Source organism: Lygodium microphyllum, chromosome 23 (assembly GCF_053477565.2).
Source record: "Lygodium microphyllum isolate KBCC chromosome 23, Lygodium_microphyllum_v1.1.10, whole genome shotgun sequence".
Classification (NCBI taxonomy): domain Eukaryota; kingdom Viridiplantae; phylum Streptophyta; class Polypodiopsida; order Schizaeales; family Lygodiaceae; genus Lygodium; species Lygodium microphyllum.
In genome coordinates, this window is record NC_141157.1 from 108,523,562 (window position 1) to 108,539,699 (window position 16,138).

Here is a 16,138-nt window from a genome sequence, read left to right on the forward strand (position 1 = left end):
AACTTCCACAAAATTTGCAAAAGTCTGACTCGGTCCAACTCATCTGAATTGTAGGGGCCGAATGGTAGAATCAAAGGGACTGAGGGTCAAATAGGAATATCGACCAAACTTGCAGCTCAAACTGCCAAACAGATGTGGCTGAGGGCCGAGTGGTTCGAGGGCCAAGTCACATTAGTGGGCGAGTCGAAAAGAGCCGAGCCAAGTTGGCACAGGCCAAGTGGTCCAAATGGTTAACTCGGATGGGCCGAGCAATACATGTCCGAGTCGAGTGGTCCGAGTTATCCGAGGGCTGAATGGATTGAGTGGTCCGAGGGCCGAATGGTCTGATTCTGGGACTCGGCCCAAAACCAAGCCACTTGGACAGAGACCAAGTTGCGTGCAACGACGGCCGCACCGAGGATGATCTCATTGAATCCAACAATCCATGCAATCACCAAGCACGCCGACTTCCAGATCACAACAAATACATAGTAGGAAGGTTCTAATATATCTGAATCGTGTGACGAACTCCCCAATGGCAAGATCAAACCGAATCAATGACGGAAACTCTCTCTCACTGCTAGGGTGAAAAATGAGCTCTTCTACGGTCTCCTGGCCCTTAAACCCCTTCTCAAGCAAGGTCTGGATATCCCCAATCACTCCCTTTCTGACATTAATCATTCCAACCACTCTTTTTTTCCATTTACCCCGATTTGTGCTTATTTTACCCTATTTTACAGCACTAAATGCTATGCTTCTCCAATTTGATTTCTTAATCCTAACCTGTGCTTAATGCAACAAGAATCAAAAGCAAATAATTGAAATGATCTCCCCTTCTTTCCCAATCATTAAACAACCAAAATAACCAAAATACTTACTTGTATCGAATACCAAAAGCCCCAACTTCCTACCTATCTCAAGCTCCGGTTCGAGGATGAATCCCTTACTTCAATGCTCGATATGAGGCGTGCAAGTACTCAAGCTTGAATTCGTTGGTTCTGACAACGAAACCAAAATGTGGGAGCTCTCGCTCAACCGCCAAGACCCATGGACCGCTTATTGTTTTAAGCATTCCAAGCGAGCTCTAATGGCTACCTCTCACATAGCCGACACATCTTCAAACCTATGAATGTAGTGAGCTTACCTCGATGCCAAAATGATTTGCCTCCTCCTTCGCACACACCATAGCTCCATGATCCTAGATGCTAGTTCAAGAATCCTCAAGCCTCCTCCATCAAGCTCCATCCATCATAGTCATGCACGCATGAGAAAAGAGAAGAGAAGAGGAGATGGTGAAGAGCTTCACCCTCTTAATCCCTCACTCTACACACTCACTTCCTCACACTCTCACACTCCCTCTCTCAAGAGTATACACACAAACAAAGAGAATAGAAGAAGAGAGATCTCTTGTTACCCACACACCAAAGAATGAGCTTTCATTCACTTTTTAAACTTTATATACAAGCCCTAGATTTCCATAGGTGCCCATATCTTTTTACATGGCTGGCCTTTGTGGCAAGGTCCTTTTTCCTATTTCCCTTTTCTTGCCTCATGCCTTAAGCCTACACCCATCTATTCCTTTACAAATGGCATAGGAGGGAGCCTAACACTCTTTTTCAAGTGTTTTTTGAGTTTTTTGAGGCACCTTCTATTTAAAATTGTGCTTTTGCCTCAGCTTAGCTTTTAGGAGCCGCCTCTGTGCCTTTGCTCTTTTTCTGTTCTTTTTTCGCTTTTTGCTTCATTTTTCTGCCATCTTGAACTGAGGTTAACAGTTGGCATTCCTTGGTCCACTCTAATATAATCAACGATTTGTAAAGGGACCTAGCGATCAATGCATAGTTCAAACCAATCACTAATAGTACCCTATGTATCCCAAGAAACATTGAACTCCCTTATAGTTCGTGGGCATGGGGGATTCACTAGTAGTAATAAGGAGACGTCACCTACATGCAAGAAATATATGAAAATACCCCTTATCTAACCCCTATTTATGGGACCTTACCTTATAAAATGTACCTTCCTTCCCTTAAATAACCCCCCTCCCTTACACTCATGTGGTACCATACGATAAACCCTAGTGGACCCCCCAGGTTTGTGGGTGGTGGTAGATCGATAATGACTCTGACTTTGGAGAAGTCAGTGACAATGTCATTCTTAGACACCACATGCCCTAGGATACATCCATGCTTCACCCAGAACTAACACCTCAAGGGGTTCAAGAAGAGGCTATATAGCATACACCACTCAAGGATTGCGCGAAGTTTATTTAGGTGTTCCCTCCAACTAGAGTGAATGAATAGATCATCAATAAACACCTCCAATAAGTTGGTTCACATGAGGTGTTGAAAGGTATTGGTGCATTCATCAGCCCGAATGGCATAACTATGTAAGTATGCATGCCCCATTCCATCGCAAACATTGCCTTATGCCTATGGTTAGGGTCTACTTGCACCTGGTTATAACCTGAGAAGTGTTTTAGGAAACTATAGGCCTTTTTTCCTGCTATTCTTATGAGCATGGGCTCCATGTAGGGCAATGGATAGTTATCTCTCTTTGTTGCAACATTGACCTTTTATAATTCTCACATACTCAAATCTTTTTATTCTTCTTAAGGACAATCTGTCAAGATTGTGGGAGAGAAGGAAGGAGTCTCACTTGTAGCTTTCTTGCTTGCATAATGGGGGAATACACACACAGGTGGAGGCTAAAAACAGTTTTTCTCTTCTTAGTTGTGGAAGCCAAAATAACTCAAGTACATAGAAATAGAAGAACCCTATATATGGGTCTCAAACCAAACTCAACTAACTAAGGTGGCATACTAACTGAGCCACGAACTAGAGTGGATAAGGATAGCTGTCATCTAGCTATTATTCATGGGTGGTGTACCAACCGCATCTGCAACTGACAAGTCTGTGACATAAATGCACAACGGTCACCCTGGCATATCACGAGTGGAGCTCGATATCTCAACACAATCACTATGGGCAATACTTAGTCCGTGCGCTCAATTTCTTAGATGAATTCGACCTTCAACAACTTATCTATCTCATCCTTGATGGCATGTGCCTACTTTGGATTCATTGGGTATGGCCGATGTTTAACTGGTGTTGCATCTAGAGTCATTGAGATGTTATGGGTCACGACCCTCGGATTGGCTCCTTTGAGTTCATCTAAGGACCAAGTGAATATACCTATGAACTGTCACAAGATAATGATGAGATCAGCCTCCTCTTACTCAATTAGGTTGTCAACTATGAGCACAGGTTGAGGCTTTCCCCCTTCCCCTTCCAAGTTGGCTTCCTTGACCTTAGCAGGCCCTTCTATTGGTTCATTTGCTTGTCCTTGCCTCTTAGCTCCTAACAAGATCACTACCCTATCCCCCTTTTTGAATTTCGTAAAGCGCTTAGGTAGGTCACTGGGCTTTCATTGCTCTTCTGTTTCCAATCCCCTTGGATGCTTCCTCTTGTCCTTCTTCAACCACCTTAGGTGGACTAGGAGGTTCCCTTTGGTGAATTTGGTCTTAGATGGTCAGCGGGTCACTTTTAGAACTCGCTTCTGACTTGGAGTCAAACTCACAACCTTCACTAGAAGAAGGAGTTTCCCTTGGTAGTTGTAGCTCTAAGGTCAATTCTATTCTAAGAAGTGATGCGGTACTTAGTTGAACTGTTCCACCTTGCTTGTAGTCTATCACCCCTAGGTGGTCCAACCAAGTGTGGTCGCATTCTATTTTTAAGACTTCTCTTTTAATCCTAATGACATTGGTTTTCCATGGCTTGGAGTCTACTCATATCTGTTCAATCACTTGGCAGTCAATGTTATACTCTATTGTCTCAACCTCTTTCTTACTTTCCTCATTTATAGAGTAGTAGTCTTCATACTCATCATTTGAATATTTATCTTTTGAGTGATTGCTCATCATCTCCTAGGCTTCTAGCCTCAACCCTCTTCTCATCCGTGATTAGTGCCCAATTTTACATCAGGTTCAAGTTGTGTACTTGGGTCCACTGCCACTTTGGCACGTCCATGAGATTCCTTAGAGGTTTGAGATTGGCAGTTGGGTTACCTGCTGCCAGCCCTTTTGTCAAGTATCCAAGGGTCCCCTGGAGTTGGAGTTTGTTAGAAAAAATGTGGAAAGGGATAGGTGTTTATTGTCTGTTAGGGCTCTTGGCCATCATGCAAGCCATCATGCAAAGTGATACCGATGGCAAGGTCTTACCCTTTGGCAACTGAGATGGTGTAGATTTATGGGACTCATTGGCTGTCCTTGCAACCTACTTATAATTCTCTTTGTCATCTGAAAATGGTAGGTCGATGGTGGCTAGCACATGCATCCAATCTCACTTGTCCTCCGGGCAAGGGATATACTTCTTTAATGGCCCATAAGAATTCCTAACCTATGAGTCTCCTTTCTAGACGGTAGAGATAACATCTAGGTTGACTAGCGTGGTCTTCCAGGTATCCATCTCGACTCTTACAGTCTCCAATCTATTGCCTAGGAATATAAGGTCATTGCCCCAATCTTCTATTACTTGTGCCTTTCGCATCCAGGGTCAGCCTAGCAGAACGTTGTAGTCTACTCCCTTCATGACTATATGAAGTTCACTGAGAACTGGACTCCCGCTATCTTCAAGGGCCAGTCTTTTAGTACTCTGAATGGTTTGACCTCCATTTCATTAGCCATCATGACATTAAACCTTGCAGTCTCTCCACGGGTGGGTTACCCAAGCTTGCAGGACTCCATGGCTAAGCACACTCACTCTAGCTCCCATATCTACAATTCCCTTCCTTATAGCATATCCTAATGCATTGACATGCAAGACTACATGCATCTCTGTGCCTTCCCAAAAGGCATTTATGTGCAAAGACTTAGGCATTGAGTTCAAGGTGAAGCTTGGTATGTGCGTTACTATGTCATGGTCAGGGAAGTCGATCACTCTAAGCTCATCATATCATTCTACCCACTGCTTCAACCCTTGCCATAGCGTTAGGTTCTGCTCAAGCAGCTCTCCCAAAGGTAGGGTCACTCTCAACGTCATGAGCAAGTTGCTAACTACCTACTTTTCATTTAGGCTCTACACTTTTTTGCCAATGATCTTGAGAAATCTACCCACTTGTGGCATCTAGGTTCTATCTATGTGGTGTTAAATGGGATGCAAATGCATCTCTTGATTTGGACTGAGTAGGCAAGACCGGTGTGCTCACACTTAAGAGCTCATCAATCTCGTCTTCATTCAATAGTGGGTTCCGCATCCTTTAAGTGTCCTTGGGCTTCTCTCACCCACTCCTTGACCTTATCCACTAGTTCCAATCGGTGCCTTGGATCAGGATACTCTCCAACCCCGGCACTTTCCTTTTCTGTTATCTTAGGAGCAAATGTCTCTGCTTCTACATCTGTGACTTGCTTCCCCTTTAGCAACATGGTGACATTGTCTGTCTTAAGCGTAATCTTCATCTCAGCCCTATTTTTTCTTCTTCAACAGCTTTTCTTCCTTATTGAAGCTACATTGAGATTGCTAGGTCCTGGTAATGAAATACCAGCCTACTATGCCTATGCTCGGGTCATCATGACATTCAGCAGAATTGGCGTGGCTTCACCATCAAGTGTTTCAACTCCAAACAATCCCAATGGTATTATGGATGGCACGATAGTTGAACTAATGGAAGGTTTTCACCTAGGGCACTCGGCGTATAAGTGTGTGATCCCACACTCAGGGCATCTTAAGTCGGCGGCCTTATCCCAATTGGCTTACTCCCTTTTGGGGCATTGAGATGAGATGTGTCCTAGGTGACTACAAGTCTAGCGTGCGACGGGTTCCTGGTTCTGTCCTCCTAGATCTCTACCTCTTCCCTACCAAATGCCATCATTGGCACTAGTTTGAAATCCATCAAGATGAGATTACTCTCTTTGTCGTACAAGATGTAAGGGTCTATGTATGCTTTGTCCTTGTTTGGCTCCTCTATGTAATGTATCGGAGCATTTCTCAATGGATGGGTCATGATGAGTCCAAGTGGTCTAAGTATCCTTGTCGGGTTGATATCCATCCTAGGGATAGCTGGCTTTGAATCGTTGGGTGCTGGGAGAGCTAGTGGAGTCCCCCCTTCCAAAAGGTTGCGGTCTATTCCCTAGGTAGTAAGGCTAATTGTATGGCTATGAGTATGACAATCACCTTGACAATCTGCAATGCATTGCATTGTGGCCAAACCTACCGCAATTGGCATAGGATTTAGATCTAGGATCCATGCACTCAGCTAGAAGATGGTTTCCTTTGCAATGCATGCAGCACTATACGTGAGCTCGTGCGAGCCTTCTCATCATCCCTTAAAGCCTAGCCAACTCTAGCTTCATGTTCGTCTTGGCTCTGGTTGATACTCTTTCCCTTATCTTGGGTGCTTTGGTTAGATCTTTCACTAACGATCGTAGCTCTTTTTGAGATTCTAGAGGTAGTGCTGTCTCAAGTTGTGGATCTCGAGCTCCTCTCCTTGAGTAGGTCATCCACTCATATGGCTTCTTCAAAAACTCTAAATATAGCACATCCCTTTGTAGGGTTGAGTTTCTCACCAAGGCCATGTAAAGCTCTTCGCTTCGAATCCCCCTTATGAACACAATAGAGACCACTCGTTTGCTAGGTCGCTCTACGATTGGGATTCTCTTCAAGAGACTCCGCATGTGGATGAGGTAGTCTCAGATATCCTCCTTGTCCTTTTGAATGACATTCATCAACCTAATTATGAGGTTGTAAGAGTATCCCACCTCAAAGAATCTATTAATGAAGAGACTCTTAAGATTATTAAAGTCTATCAATTAGTCAGGGTCTCCATCAAGACACGTGGTTGAGGTCAGTGGTCACAGGCGTTCTCTTGGCCATTAGATCATGATTCGTGAGTCTAGTGGCCCTACAAGCCATTCTACGCATTTGGAGACCTATGGGGGTGTCGTCTAGCTTGGGTTTAGCCTCTGCTTGGGTCCAATTTGCTAGGGTTTTGCACAGCTTGTCATCCAAATGACATTGTTTGAGTTGCAAAGTTCGAGTTGCAAACTCAGATGTCCGAGTTAGGTTCCTGGCCGTTTGAGTCTGACTTGTTCTAGTCCAAGTGGTTTGGTGCTCAACCGTCCGAGTCTGTGTGGATGGCCATTCGAGGCTGAACAAATTAAGTCTTAGACTCAGATGGTTTTGTGGTTGCCCGAGTGGACTTGTGACTCAAACTGTCCAAGTGGTAGTGGGACTCAGACGACTGTGGAATCTGTTCCAGTGTAGTGGTCAGTGGTCTAGAATGACAAAAAATCACTTAAATACTCATGTCACTTATCCTAACATTGCAACCAGGGTCCTGACTAAGATCAACAAGCATCAGTTTGACACTTAGAGCATACTTGTAAGGTTTGGGGATGCGAGAATGCGAATCAATGAAGGAATTTGTGCTCTTGCCCTGTAGCTCTCTCTCCCTCTCTCAAGCTCTCTCTTAATCGAATGCACACAAATGAGCTCTCTCTCTGCCGTCTTGGCTTCTTAAACCCTTTCGCTCTTGCCCTGTTACTTCCCCCTTCTCTCTCTTTGCTATCCTAATGCCTTGAAGCTCTCTTTTACCTATTTTTTCCTTGTTTTGGGGTAGAAACCCTATTGTGTGTTTCTCTGTTTTCCTTGTGTTTTTCTTACCTAAATGCATCCAAATCACAAGCAACCACTTAAACTAATCCAATCTACTTACTAAGTCCAAAAAACCAGAAAAACTTACTTGCAAAGGAGATCGACAACTCCCTCGCCTCCTACCTATCTCAAGCACTGGTTCGGAGCAAACCCTACTTCAATGCTCGATTTAGAGTGCGCAAACACTCAAAGCTTGAGTCCATTGGTCCCGACAATGGAACCAAAATGTGGGACCCTCTCACTCAACCACCAAGACCCACAAACCACTTATTGCTTCAAGCATTTCAAGCCAAGTGCAATGGCTACCTCTCACATAGCTATACGCACTCTCACACCTACAAGTGTAGTGAGCTTACCTTCATGATCAATCAAGTTGCATCCTCCCTCAAGCAGTCCAATAGCTTCGCGATCCAAGGTGCAAGCTTGATCCTCAAGCTGCAAGCTCGATGCTCCATTGCCGCGCGTGAGATGAGAGAAGAGAAGAAGAAGAAGAGAGTAGAACATGGAGAGCTTTTCTACCACAGTCCCTCACCCTCACACACTCACTCCCTCAAACTCTCTCTCTCTCTAGCACAAGCTCAAGAAAGCAAGAACAAGAAGAATAAGAGAAGAGAAGAGCTAGTTTTGGCCACACAGAAGAATGAGCTTCTTCATTCACTTTTTGCCTTTTTATACATAACCTTAATCCCTTTTGGTCACCCATCCCTTTTTTACATGCCCGACCATTTTAGCCTAGGTCCTCTTTTCCTATTCCCTTCCTATTTACATTGTGCCTTCACCCATGCCCGTCTACATTTACAAATTGCACAGGAGGGAGCCTGGCACTCTCTTACAAAAATCTAGGGTGGGCCTTTGCATTTAAAATGCACCTTTCCTCTTTCGCGCTCACCCTAAACTTTTAAGGTTGTCCTTGTGCTTTTGGAAAATTTTCCTCCTATTTCTTTAGCCCAACAAGCCATCTTTTTCCACTTTGCCCTACATCTTTTTAATTTTCTTTTTGCTTTATTGCACTGGGGTTAACATCAGTATATTAAGATATTAATACTCTCTAAAAATATGTGTGTAACTACAAATGGTTGGGTAAATGATTGTGGTTTTGGTAGTTGGATTCAAGGGATTAGGGGTGGGATAGGTATTGCAGATGATTATGATACGTTGTAGATTCCATTTAGCATCATGTTGAAAACACAATCTATTCAAGCGTTGGTTTATAGTGCATACTAGTAAGTGTTCACTGTGATTGATTTTGGAACATATTTTAGAGAGCATGCCATCCTTGCATCACGTAATTGAGAGGTTGCCATGTTAAATAACTATGCATTAGTATTATAGTGCAGATTCTATTGTTGCAGAGACAGATGTTAACTCATTTTTGTACTTTTTAGAGTATTTGAATACGTTGGATTTGGAAGGTGGATTTCCTCATTATCTTTTATTATTAAAAATTAATGTACCTATAATTCTTCTACGAAAGTTTAATCTAGGAAAGGGCTTGTGTAATGGCATGAGATTGATATGCAAGGCTTTTAATAGAAAATTAATAGATGTAGAAATAATAATAGGGACAAATATAGGTAATAGGGTTTTTATTTCTAGGATTATGTTCACCCCTAGCAATCTGCATTTTCCATTTACAATGAAAAGAAGGCAGTTTTGCTAGCATTTGCTATGACAATCAATAAGTCTTAGGGTTAAATTTTGACTATTATTGGCCTTTACTTGAGAGCACTGGTCTTTACTCATGGCCAATTGTATGTAGCACTTTCTAGGGTGAAATTATCATGTGGTGTGAAAATCTTGCTAGAAGAAAGTGTAGATGATACAAATGTCACTACAAACATTGTGGATAAGGATGGACATTAAAAAGTGCAATGATATGAAATGCTTCTTTTGAGAGATGTATTTTGTTCATATCCCTTTATAATTACTTGCCTTGGGCATTTTACTATTATTTATGACATGTCCAGAAAGTGGTTTCTTAATTGTGGTCCCTCTCTTTATTAAGTTTTTGCTTGACTTTTGCATATGCCTACTCAAAGTTATGGCTACTATCTTGCCTTTGAGTATCTCAAGTATCTATAACGTACTTTGCAAATTGTTACTAACAATGTTATTACGAGCATGTGGAGTTTGATCCCAATATAGATATTATATTTCCCCTATTTGTTAAGATCTCACACGTAGGTTACATTCAATGTTTTTTGTGTTCACTTGGTTGCCCTTGACGAGAACCACAAGTATAAATGATCTCATATGGATAAGGCTTCGTGACTATACATCAAGGACACATAACTCCTATCAAATGGTCTAGGAATATTTGACTGTGTATTTTTATTTTGTGATGAGTACACAATGTAATGATCTTTATTAGTTTTATACTATCCTTATTATTTATAATCTATGGCGTTTAAATTACATTGTGTTTTTTGTTGATTATAAGTGCAAGAAGGTGGGGAGAGACTGGCATATCATCCGTTATGCCAATGTAAGAGCATGTTGTGGCTTCACCTACCCATGTTAGGTGTGGAGATCAAAATATTTCGAATCATTCAGAGAGGAAGAGAAAGCTTCACTTTGATGAGCTAAACTAGAGAAACTCTTATATTTTATTCACATTAGAGATCTTCTACATCACTTAAACACATTTTGATCTATATATTTTTGTTTGTATCATAAATTGGATAAATGCTTTTGTATTCTAGCTATGTTATACTTTTACATGTGGCAAGTCATATTGTTTGATTCTCATCGAAATGAGAGAGAGAGAGAGAGAGAGAGAGAGAGAGAGAGAGAGAGAGAGAGAGAGAGAGAGAGAGAGCAAATGAGGCAAGATTTGCATGGCCAACAAATAATATAGGCAAAGAGTAGGTTTGTTCCTTTCTCAAGGTTGTCTGAAGTTCCTTGCTAATGAAAAAGGGAAAAGCAAAATATAGTATGTGGGAAAGAAGTGAGGAAAGCAAAGTTTCTCTAAGGGCAAGGGTTAGCATCTTGAGAGAGTAGTGCAGATCTTGGTTTTGGGGTTAGAGAGAGAGAGAGAGAGAGAGAGAGAGAGAGAGAGAGAGAGAGAGAGAGAGAGAGAGAGAGAGAGGGAGAGGGAGAGGGAGAGGGAGAGGGAGAGGGAGAGGGAGAGGGAGAGGGAGAGGGAGAGGGAGAGGGAGAGGGAGAGGGAGAGGGAGAGGGAGAGGGAGAGGGAGAGGGAGAGGGAGAGGGAGAGGGAGAGGGAGAGGGAGAGAGAGAGAGAGAGAGAGAGAGAGAGAGAGAGAGAGAGAGAGAGAGAGGATTTGTTGTTATAAATGTTGTAAAAGCATATTGATACCAATGTTGTACATCTTGAGAGAATTGGAGATGTCAGATGCATCTTCAGATGTTAATGAAACCAGAGATGGGAAAGGTTGACAAAATTGCCAAGTTGCCATGGAAGTTGTGGATGGGAAAGGTTGACAAGATTGCCTAGGTTGCCATAGAAGTTGGTATTCCCAGGGTTAACACGTGGGAATATCATTATGGTGATATCAAAACCTTTCATGGATGATTGGAAGAGTTTAATCCATGATGAGAGAGAGAGAGAGAGAGAGAGAGAGAGCCTACATGTGAGAGAGATGGGGGGTTTAATTAAAAAGGGAAGGAGGAAGAGAGAGGGAGAGATTACATGTGAAAGAGGGGGGTTTTAATTAAGAAGGGGAGGTTTAGGTAAGGGGGTAGGTTGGGGAAGCCCTTTGGAGGTTCGGGGCTTTCCAAACCCACAATGAAAATAATATAGTGGTATAGAGTATTAATAATAGAATAATGCATGGCTTTAATTTCTTATTTATTTTTTGAGGCCACCTTTTTTTTTTGGATAAAGTATATGCAATATGCATATATGTAGATGGACATGTGCAAACGTGATGTATTGGCCATATTTGTCAACCTCTCTTTATTAAGTTTTTGCTTGACTTTTGCATATGCCTACTCAAAGTTATGGCTACTATCTTGCCTTTGAGTATCTCAAGTATTTATAACGTACTTTGCAAATTGTTACTAACAATGTTATTACGAGCATGTGGGGTTTGATCCCAATATAGATATTATATTTCCCCTATTTGTTAAGATCTCACACGTAGGTTACATTCAATGTTTTTTGTGTTCACTTGGTTGCCCTTGACGAGAACCACAAGTATAAATGATCTCATATGGATAAGGCTTCGTGACTATACATCAAGGACACATAACTCCTATCAAATGGTCTAGGAATATTTGACTGTGTATTTTTATTTTGTGATGAGTACACAATGTAATGATCTTTATTAGTTTTATACTATCCTTATTATTTATAATCTATGGCGTTTAAATTACATTGTGTTTTTTGTTGATTATAAGTGCAAGAAGGTGGGGAGAGACTGGCATATCATCCGCTATGCCAATGTAAGAGCATGTTGTGGCTTCACCTACCCATGTTAGGTGTGGAGATCAAAATATTTCGAATCATTCAGAGAGGAAGAGAAAGCTTCACTTTGATGAGCTAAACTAGAGAAACTCTTATATTTTATTCACATTAGAGATCTTCTACATCACTTAAACACATTTTGATCTATATATTTTTGTTTGTATCATAAATTGGATAAATGCTTTTGTATTCTAGCTACGTTATACTTTTACATGTGGCAAGTCATATTGTTTGATTCTCATCGAAATGAGAGAGAGAGAGAGAGAGAGAGAGAGAGAGAGAGAGAGAGAGAGAGAGAGAGAGAGAGAGAGAGAGAGAGAGAGAGAGAGAGAGAGAGAGAGAGAGAGAGAGAGAGAGGATTTGTTGTTATAAATGTTGTAAAAGCATATTGATACCAATGTTGTACATCTTGAGAGAATTGGAGATGTCAGATGCATCTTCAGATGTTAATGAAACCCGAGATGGGAAAGGTTGACAAAATTGCCAAGTTGCCATGGAAGTTGTGGATGGGAAAGGTTGACAAGATTGCCTAGGTTGCCATAGAAGTTGGTATTCCCAGGGTTAACACGTGGGAATATCATTATGGTGATATCAAAACCTTTCATGGATGATTGGAAGAGTTTAATCCATGATGAGAGAGAGAGAGAGAGAGAGAGAGAGAATGTGTGTGTGTAAGTGAAGAGAGAGAGTGTGAAAATAAGTAAATTGAGAGAGTAAAATTAAAGGAGAGAGAAAGAGTGTGTGTGAAAAGGGGAGAGAGAGAGACAGAGACAGAGACAGAGAGAGAGAGCATAGAAAAAAAAAGAAGAGGAAAAAAGAAAAAAATGTGTGTGTGTGTGTGTGTGTGTATCATTCATTCATCTATACATATACACATGCACACACACACACACACATATGAACGTGTGTGCTTCCAAAGATTTTGGAGTTAAGATTATGTTCCTTATATCAACCTCCCATGAACCCTCTTACCACTTAACACATGGTTTTGAACCCCAATGTGAAGCATTAGGGGAAAATAAGTACAAAGAAGCACTAGGAGAATCTAAGTATGGAGTGCCTAGTCTAAGTTACTAAAGCTTTCAAAGTTTGGATTATGTTTCTTGTATCAACCTATTATGAACCCTCTTGCCACATGAAACATGCTTTTGAACACCAGTGCTTGCGAAGCACCAAAAGAACATTGTCATGAAATGCTATGAGAATCTAGGTGTAGAGTGCCTAGTGTTTAATTAAAAAAGAAATTAATCTCTCTCCCCTCTCTCTAGCCACATACGATTTTTCAAAGACTTACCTTTTCTCTTTCCATGATTATATTCTAAGTTCAATAAAAAAGGAGAAAGAGAGAGTGTGTGTATTGGATTGAGAGAGAGAGAGAGAGAGAGAGAGAGAGAGAGAGAGAGAGAGAGTGTGTGTGTGTGTGTATGTGTGTGTGTGTGTGTCTCTCACTTTTTCTTCTCTCCCCACTTTTCTTCTTCTTCTCTCTCTCTCTCTCTCTCTCTATCTATGTCCCCCCTCTTTGTCTCTCTTCTTCTTCTTCTCTCTCCCTTCCGTCCCTTGTCTCTCAAAGTATGTGAGAAAATGTTAAATTAAAAAACTTTTAAAAATATTCAATTAAAATAGAAAAAAGAGTAAATAAATAGAGAAGTTTAAATCAAAAAGTTTAATCTAACACACACACACACACACACACACACACACACACACACACACACACACAAAGTGAGAGAGACTTTTGATTTAAAAAGGGGGAGAAAGAGACGTTTGTGAAAAGTTTGATTTGATTAGGAGAGAGAGAGAGAGAGAGAGAGAGAGAGAGAGAGATGGGGGGTTTAATTAAAAAGGGAAGGAGGAAGAGAGAGGGAGAGATTACATGTGAAAGAGGGGGGGTTTAATTAAGAAGGGGAGGTTTAGGTAAGGGGGTAGGTTGGGGAAGCCCTTTGGAGGTTCGGGGCTTTCCAAACCCACAATGAAAATAATATAGTGGTATAGAGTATAGATAATAGAATAATGCATGGCTTTAATTTCTTATTTATTTTTTGAGGCCACCTATTTTTTTTTGGATAAAGTATATGCAATATGCATATATGTAGATGGACATGTGCAAACTTGATGTATTGGCCATATTTGTCAACCTCTTTCCCTAACCTCTTCTCTCCCTCCCCAAGATTACTATGTGTTTTACATTCAAGTCTTATATATACTATTCTCCAATCAGTATATATAATACAATCAATATTCTTGTAAGTGCAATGTGGAAGAGGAGTTTACACCTTTAAGCATATAATCCACACCTATACAGATATACATACATGCATTCTTTTGTAAAACCCACACACGTGCACAAACATGAGTGCACACACGTATGTGCATGTGCATCCACACACATAATCTTTTGTGAAACCCCCCCATACACATGCATATAGACATGACTAGACATATGTGCGTACACACACACACACACACACACACACATCCACAAGAGTCCTTGAACACCTTAAATTGCATGCATACAACCTTGCACACAGAGAGATTACACACACTCTTTCTTATTAGGGGCATTGACACACACACAATATCATGCATGGAGCACACTATTTATTGCCATTCATCCTTTTTTCGTAAGCAAAGGTAAGTGCACAACTGTTTGGCTTTCCTCACAAAAACACGAAGTGAGCGAGGCGTGGATTTGTGAGCTTTGTAAGTCTACAAACCACAGTTAACGGGTTGGCTAGTAGTTCCTCACAAAAACATGAAGTGAGTGAGGCATGGCTTTGTGTGTAGGCTCGCATGCATGCATTTTAGGGTGTTTAAGGATCGTTGTAAATGCATGCTTGCATGTGTGTGTGTGTGGTGTACGCACATATGTCTACTTATGTCTATACACGTGTGTGTGTGGGGGGGGGGGATTTCACAAAAGATTATGTGTGTGGATGCACATGCACATACATGTGTGCACTCATGTTTGCGCATGTGTGTGGGTTTCACAAAAGAATGTGTGTATGTCTATCTCTATAGGTGTGGATTATATTCGGGTTTCACAAAAGAATGTGTGTATGTCTATCTCTATAGGTGTGGATTATATTCTTAAAGTTGCAAACTCCTCATTCACATTGCACTTACAAGAATATTGATTGTATTATATATATTGATTGGAGAATAGTATATGTAAGACTTGAATGTAAAGCACATAATAATCTCGGGGAGGGAGAGAAGAGGTTAGGGAAAGAGATTGACAAATATGGCCAATACATCAAGTTTGCACATGTCCATCTACATATATGCATATTGCATATTCTTTATCCAAAAAATTTAAGCAGCCTCTAAAAATAAATAAGAAATTAAAGCTATACATTATTCTATTATCTATATGCTATATTACTATATTATTTTTGTTGTAGGTTTAGAAAGCCCCAAACTTCCACAGGATTTCCCCAACCTATCCCTTTACCCAAACTTTTCCTTTTTAATTAAAACTCGCTCTTTCACATGTAATCTCTCCCTCTCTCTTCCTCCTTCCCTTTTGAAATAAACGCTCTCTCCTTCCTCCCTCTTCCTTTTCTAATTAAATCAAACTTTTCACAAATGTCTCTTTCTCCTCCTTTTTACATCAAAAGTCTCTCTCTCTCTCTTTCTCTCTCTCTCTTTTAGATTAAACTTTTTAATTTGAATTTATTTATTTTTACTTTTTAATTAAATATTTCTAAAGGTTTGTTAAATTAAAAATATTCTCACATACTTTGAGAGACAAGGGAGGGAAGGAAAAGAGAAGAAAAAGGAGAGAGAGAGAGAGAGGGGAAGAGAGTTTTATAGAGGAAAGATAAAATTAGAGAGAAGAAAAAAAGAAAAAAGAGAGGAGAGAGAGAGAGGGAAGGAGAATAAAATAGAAGGAGAGAGTGAGAGAGAAAGAGAGTGTGTGTCTCTCAGTGCTCACCTTTTCTTCTCTCCCGCTTTCTATAAGCAATTAAAAATTTAAACTCTTTTTCAGTCAGTTTTTCGAAAATAGGGCGTGGGGGGTGTAAATGCCCAGAATTTTGTTTTAGGCGATCGAGGAAAAGGACGGACTGATGAGAAAGGAGTCAGGGAC